The following is an 11,605-nucleotide window of genomic DNA, read 5'->3' on the forward strand; positions in this document are numbered from 1 at the left end:
AGCCATCTGTACCACCAAAGGCCCAATACTGATGTAAAGGTCTCTCTCCTATCTCTCGCCTAGTCTCTCCCATCGCAGCCTTTACCCTACACTTGCTGCTTCTCTAAAGATGGTATTAGGAGTTTGGAAAAATACCTGTGTGTGCATCACCTGTTAATGAAGCCAGTTCTTTGCTAATCCTGGATAATGAGGGTGACAAGCTCTATTCCATCCACAGAGGTCCACAAGAAAGTTAATGCCATGGAGGTAGGGATTCTGTTTTGTTCACCACTGCATTGTCAGTATCTGAAGAGTGCCTGGCACAAAATAGCTGCTCATAAATACTTTCTGAATAAATGAATGACTCAATAAATACATATGTTTCTCTATCTTCTTTTCCACTTGGAAGAAGTAGAAAATCCCTCTGGCCCTTTCACCTACTCTGCTAGACTTTGTTTCTCACTGAACACCCACCTGCTCCACCTACAGTTATGCCGATTTTTTTCTATTTGCCCATTCATCATTCCATTCTTTTTAACTCTCCCATTTCTGCCCCATTCTGCTCCTCTTGTCTCCTGTCTTCTGCAACAAACCTCAGTCTTTTTATTATGCTCATCAGTGTCCAGACCTTCCTCCCTTCCTTGAAGCCCACTTTATTCTTCTTTAATGAAGTTCGAAGAAGTAATGTTTTTTCCCTAATAATTCCTCCTTTCCTTGAAGCCCCCTTTATTCTTCTTTAATGAAGTTACTTTTGAATAAATATATTAGACAATGACCTGCAAATGTCTATTTGCATCCTCTGATTTACGTGGTGTCTGGAGGAGCCTTTGCTGGGGGAGAAAAAAACAACAACAGCACTTGACGTCTTCTCCCAAGACTGGATAATCTTCTTTCTGCTTGACAGGGTAAAACAGGTTGAGCCACGCAACTTGAAGTCGTAACAATGCTTCCAGTTTCTCAAAAGGCAGCTGTTTGATACCCCATGTACTGTCTCCTGCCCTGAGAGGCTCCAGCCTGCTTCTTTTTTGGACAGAATCTCTGGCCTCTGCCCTTTGCGCTCAGTCTGACCATTGGAGAGCAGAGCTTAGTATTCCTTAAGTGTTCCTCTCATTCCTTAAGCCCACCCTCCCCCATTCCCACTGTTTTATATGAGCTAAGGCCAGGTGGGAAACCCTGGTGGCGTAGTGGTGAAGTGCTACAGCTGCTAACCGAGAGGTCAACAGCTCAAATCCGCCAGGCGCTCCTTGGAAACTCTATGGGGCAGTTCTACTCTGTCCTATAGAGTCGCTATGAGTCAGAATAGACTCGATGGCAGTGGGTGGGTTTTTTAAGGCCAGGTGGCTACTAACTGCCATGTGTTCTAATACTTCCAGAGCATAGTACCTAGGATCACAAATCCAACTCAAACAACTTCAAGCAAAAAAATAAATTCGTGGGAAGGATACTGTGGAATCTTGTGATAGCCAAGGAAGAGGTCCCACAAAAAAAACCCGTATCCACACGTGGTGCACAGCAGGGTTTCTGCTTGTTTCTCTTGGCACATCTGTGGCATGTCCATGTGATAAACTCGCGTCCTTTGCCCCTTGGCCCACAAGGCAGAAGACAGTCTGGAAAATGTTACTAGTTACAGTTTCAGCCACCCAGGGCATGGCTAACCCAATTCTCTGTCAGCCTCAAGTCAGAATTATTAGGGAAAAAGCTCATTGGCTTAACTTGGGTCAGGATGTCACCCTTAAGTCAGTTAAATCTGGTCAGGGGACAAGGCCAGAGTATAAAATGTCTGCTGCTACTGCAGCCATTCATTCTATCAACAAATATTTTGAGCATCTACTGGGTGCAAAAACACTGTGCTAGGCAGCGAGGCTATAACTGGGAAAGAGAGACTTAGTCCCTGCTCCCATGGAACCTACCTTCTAGTAGGGAAGACCGATAATAAACATATGACACATTATTAAATTCAGAGATTCCAGATCGTGATAGTGCTGTGTGGCAGCCGTGAAAATGGGCTGCTGAGATCTCCTACTGCAGGGAGCATAACTGACTAATGGCTCCAGCTTTTGCTCCTCTGAATCCACCACGATATTTTACAGAGACCCACCCCTTCATAGTGTGCAGGACCCTAAGAAGGCTGACCCCCAATGAGTCATGCCCTTGTAGGACCTTTTTCTCTTGAGTGCAGGAAGAACTGTAACTTGCTTCTAGCCAGTAGAATATGGCAGCTATAAGGGAGTTTTACACATGTCATTAAGTTCCCAAATCAGTTGACTTTGAGTTACTCAAAAGAGGGATTATCTTGGTTGGAACTGACTTAATCAGGTGAAAATGCTTAAGAGAGGGATTGGGACCTTCCTTGATGCCAGAGAGGTTCTCTGGCCTTGAAGAAGCAAGTTGCCATGCTGTGAAAGGGCCTGTGAGTTGCCACATGACAAGGAACTTCAGGATCCTCTAGCTGGGACCTCAGTCCGACAACCACAAAGTTGTTAGTATACCAGCAACCACATGAACATGGATAAAGACCCTGAGCACCAGAAAGAAACACAGACCAGCCAACATCTTAATTGCCACCTTTTGACGCCCTGAGCAGAGCACCCAGCTAAGTCATGCTCAGACTCCTGATCCACTGAACCTGTGAGATAATAAACGGATGTGTTAAACAACTACGGTCACAGTAATTTGTTCTGGAGGGATAGAAATCTAATACACCTAGTGAAAGCCAGCACTTTCCCTGCAGTGCCTCATTCCCAGGAGCAACAAGTAACCCCCATCCTGGTTCCAGGTTCATAACTGGATTGACATCCCAGCAGAACCTGGCTAGAAATGTGTTGAGCCTGATAAGGGAAGGAAGAGATTATATGCCGAAGGTGTTGGAAGAATCACCTAGTATGTATCAGGAGGAGCCAGAGGAGTGCCCTGGGATGGATTTTGAGGGTGCTTGCTCAACAGGGGACTCCCTGGGTGGTCCAAACAGTTAACATGCTCAACTGCTAACCAAAAGATTGGTGGTTCTAGTCCACCCAGAGAGGCTGCAGAAGAAAACCCCAGTGATGCACCTCCAGATAATCAGCCATTGAAAAGCCCATGGAGCGCATGGGACCACAACTGCGCTGGGCGGTCCCACACGCTGGGCTTCCGTGAGTCTGAGTCTCCTTGACAGCAACTGTTGTTTGTTTGTTTGTTGTTTATCAGCAGGGTCAGAATGTAAGACAGGAGAGGCCAGAATCCATCACCCTAGGGGCATTTTCTCAGGACAAGAGCTTCACACTCCAGTGATGATCCCAGGAGCAGGGTGACTCGTAAAGGCTTGGAGAAAGCACTGTATATAAAATTCTAGGTTAAACTATGTTTTATTCAACACTTAACAGATGCCACTCTGGTTTGCATTTTCCTCACAAGAGTTTGCAATAATTCTTATCTTTGTTTTCTGCATGCAATGTCTTTTTACTTTTCCTGCTTTAAAATTTCTCTTTATCACTGCTTTTAAACAAATTGGTTATAAATAGTCATGATTTAGTTTACTTCATATTTTATGTTTTGGGTGGGGGGTTTATTGAGCTGCTTGGAGCTATGAGTTTATAGGTTTCATCAAATATGGAAAAATTTTAGCTATTATTTCTTCAAATATTTTGTCTACTTCCCTTCTGTCTCCTCTGTCCTTCAAAGACCCCAGGTACATTTATATTAGCCCATTGTTATTAAGTCGATTTTGACTCATAGCGACCCTGTAGGGCAGAGTAGAGCTACCCCATAGGGTTTTCAAGGAGCAGCTGGTGGATTCGAACTGCTGAACTTTTGGTTAGCAGCCGAACTCTTAGCCACTGCACCACCAGGTCTCCATGTTTACATTAGGTTGCTTGAAATTCTCCCAGAGCTCACTGATGCTCTGTTTTTTTTTTTTTTTTTCCAATCATCTTTCTGTTTCATCTTCACTGGATTCTATTGATATGTCTTCAGATTTTCTTCTGCAATGTCTAGTCCATCGTTAATCCTGTCCCATGCATCTTTGTCTCAGGTATCCTTTGCTTGATCCGTGAAAGTTTAATTTGTCTCTCCTTAAGGTCTATGCTTTCCTTGACCTTCTTGAATATATGGAACTCTATAGTTACAATTATCGTCTTAATGTTTTTGTCTGCTAGTTCTATCATCTGTATCATTTCTGAGTGATGCCAATTGATTTTTCTCCTCACGTTGGGTTGTAGTTTTCTGATTCTTTGCATGTCTAATAATCCTTATTGTATGCTAGGCATTGTGAATTTTACCTTGTTAAGTACTGGATATTCTTGCATTATTTTAATGTTCTTGAGCTTTGTTCTGGGACAGTTTGATGCTTTCAAGTCTTGCTTTTTAAGGATATGCTAGAGCCACCTTTAATCTAAAGTGAATTTTGTCCCACTATTGAGGGGCCCTGGTAGCACAGTGGTTAAGCATTTGGCTGCTAACCAAAATGCTGGTAGTGCAAATCCATCAGCCATTCCTTGGAAACACTATGGGACAGTTCTACTCAGAATTGACTTGACAACAGAGAGTTTATTGAAACAATACCATCTGAGTACTCTACCCAATATCCCAGGTACTATGAGGTTTTTCTACAGTAGCTGGTGGGAACGCACTATTACTGCCCCTTTGTCATCTCAGCAAAGGGATAGTTTTGCAGTCTTTGGGTGGTTCTTTCCCCAGTCTTAAGTTATTTCCTCACGTAATCATAATTACCAATTGTGTTTACACTCTGCGGATCTCTGAGATTCTCTGTCTGTGTAGTTGTCTTCTTTCTCCCATTCTGCCCAATGAATTCTAGCCATCTTGGCCTTCCTGAACTCCCAGCTCCAATCTCCTCAATTTAGGAATACTGCCCGGCTCTGCCTGGGTTCACCTTCTCTTACTGTGACTTGAAAACTCTATCCAGGCGGTAAACTGGGGGCAATTGTAGGAATCACCTCTTTTTTTCCCCCTTTCAATGATCAGTGTTCTATACTGCTTGTTGTCCAATGTCTGAAAACAATTGCTTCACATATTATTCACATATCCACATTTTTCACTTGTTTAAGATGAGAAAGTAAATAGGTTCCTTGTTAATCCTTCTTGGCCAGAAGCAGAAATCCCTCCTGCATTTCTGTTAGTGTTGACTAAGACTGCGTTGACATTTTCTTAGAAGCCAAGTTTTACTGAGTTTGAAGTCTATCACAACTTATAGGGTTCTTTTTAACTTTAAAATTCATGATAAGTGAGGTCTGCCTGATCTTTTATTTGTGTGATTGGTTTTTCTTCAGCTTAAACTCAGATATCTATTCTGTTAAAATTCTTCATATTAATTTTTGTCCCTTTGACTCTTGCTTCTGCTATCCATTCTATTGTGCAGCCTTCAATCATTTAATCAACAAATATGTATCAGTGCCAATTGTGTACCTGGCACTGTTCTAGGTGCTGGGATACAAACAGTTTCCTCCTGGAGCTGACATTTCTGGGAAGGTGGGACTAGGCGATAAGTATATAGCAACAGATACACAAATGAATGATTTTAGATAGTGCACATGCTATAAGAAAAGTTACTAATGTAACAAAGAATAAGCAGGGTAGGGGATTAACTACTTTTCAGGCAAGTTCTTTGTAAAAGTCCTTTTTTGTAAACAAGCAAAAACAACTCTGCTTAGCTTAAGCAGAGAAGACATTTTTTGAAAGGGTTCCAGGTACTTAATAGCATTGGTACATAGGCTGCAGAACCTGTTCTTGGTAGGACCCAAGAACAGCCAAGATGAAGAAACTTGGTAGACTGCTCTCCAGCTCAACCAGCCACTACCACCACTCGCCCCACCAGCACTGAAAAATCATCACTGTGATGAACTCTGCCAGCTTTACATACATATCAGTGTTCCACTGGACTGTCCATGACACCAGAGCTGCCATGAAAACTGTTACTGTCCTGGCCTCTGGGTATCTCTCTTTTGAGATTCAAAGCCCTGGAGTCAATTGGCTGCATTTGAGTGTCCATGTCCTAGTTGCCACAGGCAGGGAAAAAGAATATCTGCCCTTCATAAGTTTCCACGGGAAACCCTGGTTGCATAGCGGTTAAGTGCTACGGCTGCTAACCAAAGGGTCAGCAGTTCGAATCCGCCAGGTGCTCCTTGGAAACTTTATGGGGCAGTTCTACTCTGTCCTATAGGGTCACTATGAGTCGGAATCGGGTTTTGGTTATAGGTTTCCGTAGTGGGAGCCAGAGAGGTTCAGTTGTTGGACAGACAATAGACAATGTTTCCTCAACCTCTCTAAAAAGGTGACATTTAATAATGAGAAAAGGTAGTCATATGAAGATCTGGAGGAAACACATTCTAGACCAAAAAAACAGCAGGAGCAGAGGCAGGAATAAGCCTAGTGTTTTCAAGGGACACAAACTCCCTGGGTGGCTGGATCATAGTGCAAAGAGAATCAAGAAACGAGGTCCAAAATGTGGTAGAGGTCAGACATGTAGACTATGGAAAGGAATTTGGATAGATTTTTTTCCTCAGGTTTTTTTTTTTTTTAAATATAATTTTATTTTTTGTTGTTGTTGCAAATATACACAGCAAAACGTACACTAATTCAACAGTTTATACATGTACCATGTAGTGACATTATGTTCTTTGAGTTGTGTAACCATTCCCAACCTCCTTTTCTAGTTATTCCTCCACCATTAACATAAATTCACTGACCCCTAAGGTTTCTACCTTATCTTTTGAGTAGCTATTGTCAATATAGATAGATCTTAAAAGAGCACAATACTCAAGGCAGACATTTTTTTACTAGTTAAGGAAAACTGCAGTGGTTTTAAGGCTTGAGGTGATATTTTTGGTGTAAGTTTTAAAGATTATCTCAGGGCAATAGTTTCAGGGGTTCATCTAAACTTCATGTCTCCAGAAAGTCTAGAGTCCATGAGAATTTGAAATTCTGTGCTGCATTTTCCCCCATTTTGACCAGGATTCTTCTATGGTATCTTTGACCAAAATATTCGGTAATGGTAACTGGGCACCATCCAGTTCTTCTGATCTCATGGCAAAGGAGGCAGCTGTTCATGGAGGCAATTAGCCACACATTGCATACCCTCCTCCTATTCCTAACTCTTTCTTCCTCTGTTGTTCCAGCAAATAGGGAACAATTGTTGTGCCTTGGATGGCTGCCTGCAAGCTTTTAAGACCCCGGGCACTACGCATTGAACTAGGAGGTAGAACAGAGGCACTAAACATATTATTTGCCCAGTTAACTGAAATGTCCTGTGAAACCATGACCCTGAACCTCCAAACCAAAAAACCAAATCCCATGAGGTTTTGGGTTGTACCTAACCATCCTCAGCAGCTACTCTCCTTTTTTTGGTCCTTATTGTAAATATATCTAGCACATAATTTTTGCCAATTCAACTTTTTACAGGTGCACAACTTATTGAGAGCAATTACAATAATTGGCTGGGCAACCCTACCCTTAATCAATGTGCTATTTCCATCAAGGTTAACCCCTCCTTTCCTCTTCCCTCCCACCGCTGATAACTAATAAACTTTGTTCTCTATACATTTGTCTCTGTACATTAGTCTTGGTTATCTAGTGCTGCTACTATAACAGAAATACCACAAGTGGATGGCTTCAACAAGCAGAAGTTTATTCCCTCACATTCTAGTAGGCTATAAGTCCAAATTCAGGGAATCAGCTCCAGAGGAATGTTTTCTCTTGGCTCTGGAAGAAGGTCCTTATCATCAATCTTCCCCTGGACTAGGAGTTTCTCTGTGCAGGAATCCCAGGTCCAAAGGATGTGTTCTGCTCCTGGTGCTACTTGGCAGTATGGGGTCCTCATGTCTTATCTGCTTGCTTCTCTCTTTTATATCCCAAAAATCATTGGCCCAAGACACAATCTAAGCTTGCAGATTGAGTCCTGCCTCATCAACATAACTGCCACTAATCCCATCTCATTAACATCATAGAGATAGGATTTACAACACGTAGAAAAATCACATCAGATGACAAAATGGTGGACATTCACACAATACTGGGAATCATGGCCTAGCCAAATTGATACACATACTTTTGGGGGACAAAATTCAATCCACGACAGTAAATGAAGTCATACAATATTTATCCTTTTGTGATTGACTTATTTCACTCAACATAATGTCTTTCAGCTCCATCCATATTGTAGCATGTATCGAGACTTCATTTCTCCTACTGGCTGAGTACTATTCCATTGTATGTATGTACCACATTTTGTTCACCCATTCATCTATTGACGGGCATTTAGGTTGTTTCCACCATTTTGGCTACCAGGAACAGTGCTGCAATAAACGTTGGTGTACAAGTCTCTGTTTGAGTGCCTATTTTCAAATCTTTGGAGTGTTTAACTAGGAGTGAAATTGCTACGAACTGGGAGGATATCTTCAGAAACCATATGTCTGACAGGAACCTAATAACCAAAATATATATATATTCAACTTTGACAACTTAGCAACAAAAAGACAAATATCTCAATCATAAAATGGGCAAATGAATAATACTTCACCAGAGGGGATATTCAAACGGCCACCAAACACATGAAAGGATGCTTGGTATCATTAGCCATCAGAGAGGTGCAAATCAAAACCACAATGAGATACCATTAAGAGTTCAGCTGCTAACCAAAAGGTCAGCAGTTCAAATACACCAACCACTCCTTGGAAACCCTATGAGGCAGTTCTACTCTGTCCTATAGGGTCACTATGAGTCAGAAACGACTTGACAGCAATGGGTTAAGGATGGCTTAAAAAAAAATCAGTAAATGTTGGTGAGGGTATGGTGAAAATGGAACTGTTACAGCAACATTAAAGAAATTTAAGTGAAAATAACTTAAAATCCCGTTTTTTGATATTATTTTCATTTTTGCATATTCTCGTTAAATTGTGTATGTATGAATACGTATTTTTATGTTGTTGCCCATTGTACATAAACTTTTATATTTTATTCTTTTTACTCATGTTATACATTTTTCAATGTTAGGGATAATGCTGAATTGGAAATTTGCTTCCACAAACTTTCTTTAGGATGAACATTTAGGAGCAGGATTACTGGGTCACAGAGTATAAAGTTTTATTTGAAAGGTAATACATATTGCCATAGAGCTTTCTGAAAGAGTTACATTGGTTTATAATGTTACCAAAGTCCATGAGTATATTAGTTTCACCACAGTTAAGTAACTTTGCTGATTTTGCGGATGTAATATGGTCAAGGTTGCTTTGATTTTCATTTCTTTGATTTCATTTCCTCAAGGCTACAAGGAAGCAGTGGGATGAGGGCCAAGGACATGCAAGAAGTGAGAAAATACTTCTCTCTGGCCCATCCTCCAGCCCTGAAATTGTAAAACCACAGCCTCACATGCCACCCTGCTTCTCTCCGGGGTCTCCTGAAGTGTCCCACTGGTTCCTGCAAACGGCTCCTTTGATGGTTGCTCTGGAGTCAGCCATCATGTCAGCCGCCCCCTCCCCATCCACAACCTCCACGCACCCTCTGCCTTGTTTGAGAGGTAGCTGCTTTTCTCTTCTGTGCTTCCGGAGTCAGCATGCTGAAGTGAGGAAAGTTCCCACCAATCGTATATTCACTAGCTTTGCTGCAAAAAATACTTCTTTGCGATGGCACTTTTCTTAGACATTCAGAGTCATTCATTCATTCATTCAACAAATCATTATTTTGTCAGAATCCCAGCAGGAAACAGATGGCACACTCAAAGTGGGTAACTGAAGCAAGTTTAAGAAAGGGACTACTTACAAATGTGGGCGGGGTTTAGGAAACCAAAAAAGGATGATGTAATACTCTAGTACTAGGAGCTAGCTCTCCTCTGGCCTTCTGGTATCCTGCCACAGCCTGCCATTGGCTGAATCCAACCGGATGTCCATAATGCAAAGGGAGCCTCTTAAAGGAGTCTGCAGTGGGAGGACACGCTGGCAACATCACTACTCATGTGGATAAGAGGCCTGGGAATGAAGGATGTCCTGGATGTCCTACACATCTCGTGATGGTTGACGTACACAGGAATAAAGACCGCGATGGGATTGGTCTTGAAGGTCCCAAGGCAAATACTGCCAGTGGAGCTGCCAGTGTTTGCAGTGGGTGCAGGGAAGGGCAAGAAGTATGCAAAGTTCTGGTGCCAACTCCGCTCTTCCCAGTGATGAGGAGATGTCTGCAGAGGGACAGTGTTTTCCTGAATCCAGGAGCCCCAAGGTCTGATCTCAGACTCACGCCATGGAGGTGTGGAGACCAGGCCTTATTTTTATTAACTCTTCGTTTTGCTCAACTTGCCCTGTGATTTCCCATGACCTACTGTCCCTGGAAAAAGCATGTGTTGCTGCTGGTTGCAGTTGAGTTAATTCCAACTCATGGCGACCCCACGTGTGCAGAGTAGAGCCGTTCCATAGGGTTTTCAGGATTTTTCAGAAGTAGATTGCCAAACCTATCTTCTGAGGTGCGTCTGGGTAGGTTCGAACATTTCAGCTGGTAGTCAAGAGCTTAACTGTTTGTGCCATCCAGAGTGACCTATAAAGAATGTGCTTGCCACTTATTTCATAATTAACAATGAACAGGTAATGTGCTGGCTTCTGGGACTATAAAGATACATGTTACGGTTCTTTTACTCAAAAGGATTCCAGTCTAGTGGGGAAGATGGACATATAAACGTATAATTACAGCACAAAGTAGTAAGCACAGTGAGAGAAATACACAAGGATATTGTGAGACCATAAAGGACAAGCATTTACTCATGGGGGCAGGTATGGATGTCAGGGAAGGTGTCCTGGGGAGGTGACCATCTCTTCTGTTGGCAGAGTTCTTTCATGAGAGCCCTCTGTCCCTTATGCAGAAAGACTTTTGGTTGGATGATGACACCCAGATGCCTCTCTAAGACTTTCACTGCTCTGCAAAGTATGAACCGTTGTTTCTGTGCCTTTTAACAGTATGTATTTCCTCTTCTGTGAAGTGTTATTTGTATTCATCATGTTTTTTTCTCTTATAAATTTAAATGCTATTTTTACGTATCATAAACAGTATTCTGTCATGTTTGGTGCAAATCTTTCACAGACTGGTTATTTCCTTTTAATTTAATGATGTTACTTTGCATTATATGGATATTTTAAAATTTCCCTTATTCAGACCTGTCATTTGTCAGTCTTTTCTGTTTTGATTGTCATGTTGCTTTATAGCTGAGAATATTAGCATTCCTCCACAGATTTACAAAAATTGTATTTTATTTTCTGCTAGGCTTTCATATAATTTTGAATTTTTTTTTTTAGTTTTTTTTTACAGCGTTAATGAGATATAATTCATATGCCATACGATTCAATCATTTAAAGTATACGGTTCAGTGGGTTTTAGTATATTCACAGATATGTGAAACTACCACCGCAGTCAATTTTAGAACATTTTCATTACCCCAGAGAGAAACCCCATTTCCCTTAGTTGTCATCCCCAACCCTCCCCACTCCCAGTGCTAGGCAACCACTAACCTACTTTCTATCTCTATAGATTTCCCTATTCTGGACATTTCATATAAATAGAATTCTAGAATATGTTGTCCACTGTGATTGGCTTCTTTCGCTTAGCATAAGGTTTTCAAGGTGCATCCATGTTGTAGCATGTATCAGTACATTTATTG

The 11,605-nt window shown here is 41.7% G+C and overlaps 1 long non-coding RNA gene across 2 annotated transcripts in view; it reads left to right on the forward strand.

Moving 5' to 3' along the window:
* Window positions 1–10,980, forward strand: part of LOC126076690 (uncharacterized) — a 36,649-nt gene extending 25,669 nt beyond the window's left edge. For both annotated transcript variants that reach the window (XR_007517592.1, XR_007517591.1), the window contains one exon: window positions 9,232–10,980. This is a non-coding gene — a long non-coding RNA (uncharacterized LOC126076690). The remainder of the gene's footprint in view (window positions 1–9,231) is intronic.
* Window positions 10,981–11,605: the final 625 nt, after the last annotated feature.

This window comes from Elephas maximus, chromosome 5, assembly GCF_024166365.1.
Source record: "Elephas maximus indicus isolate mEleMax1 chromosome 5, mEleMax1 primary haplotype, whole genome shotgun sequence".
NCBI lineage: Eukaryota > Metazoa > Chordata > Mammalia > Proboscidea > Elephantidae > Elephas > Elephas maximus.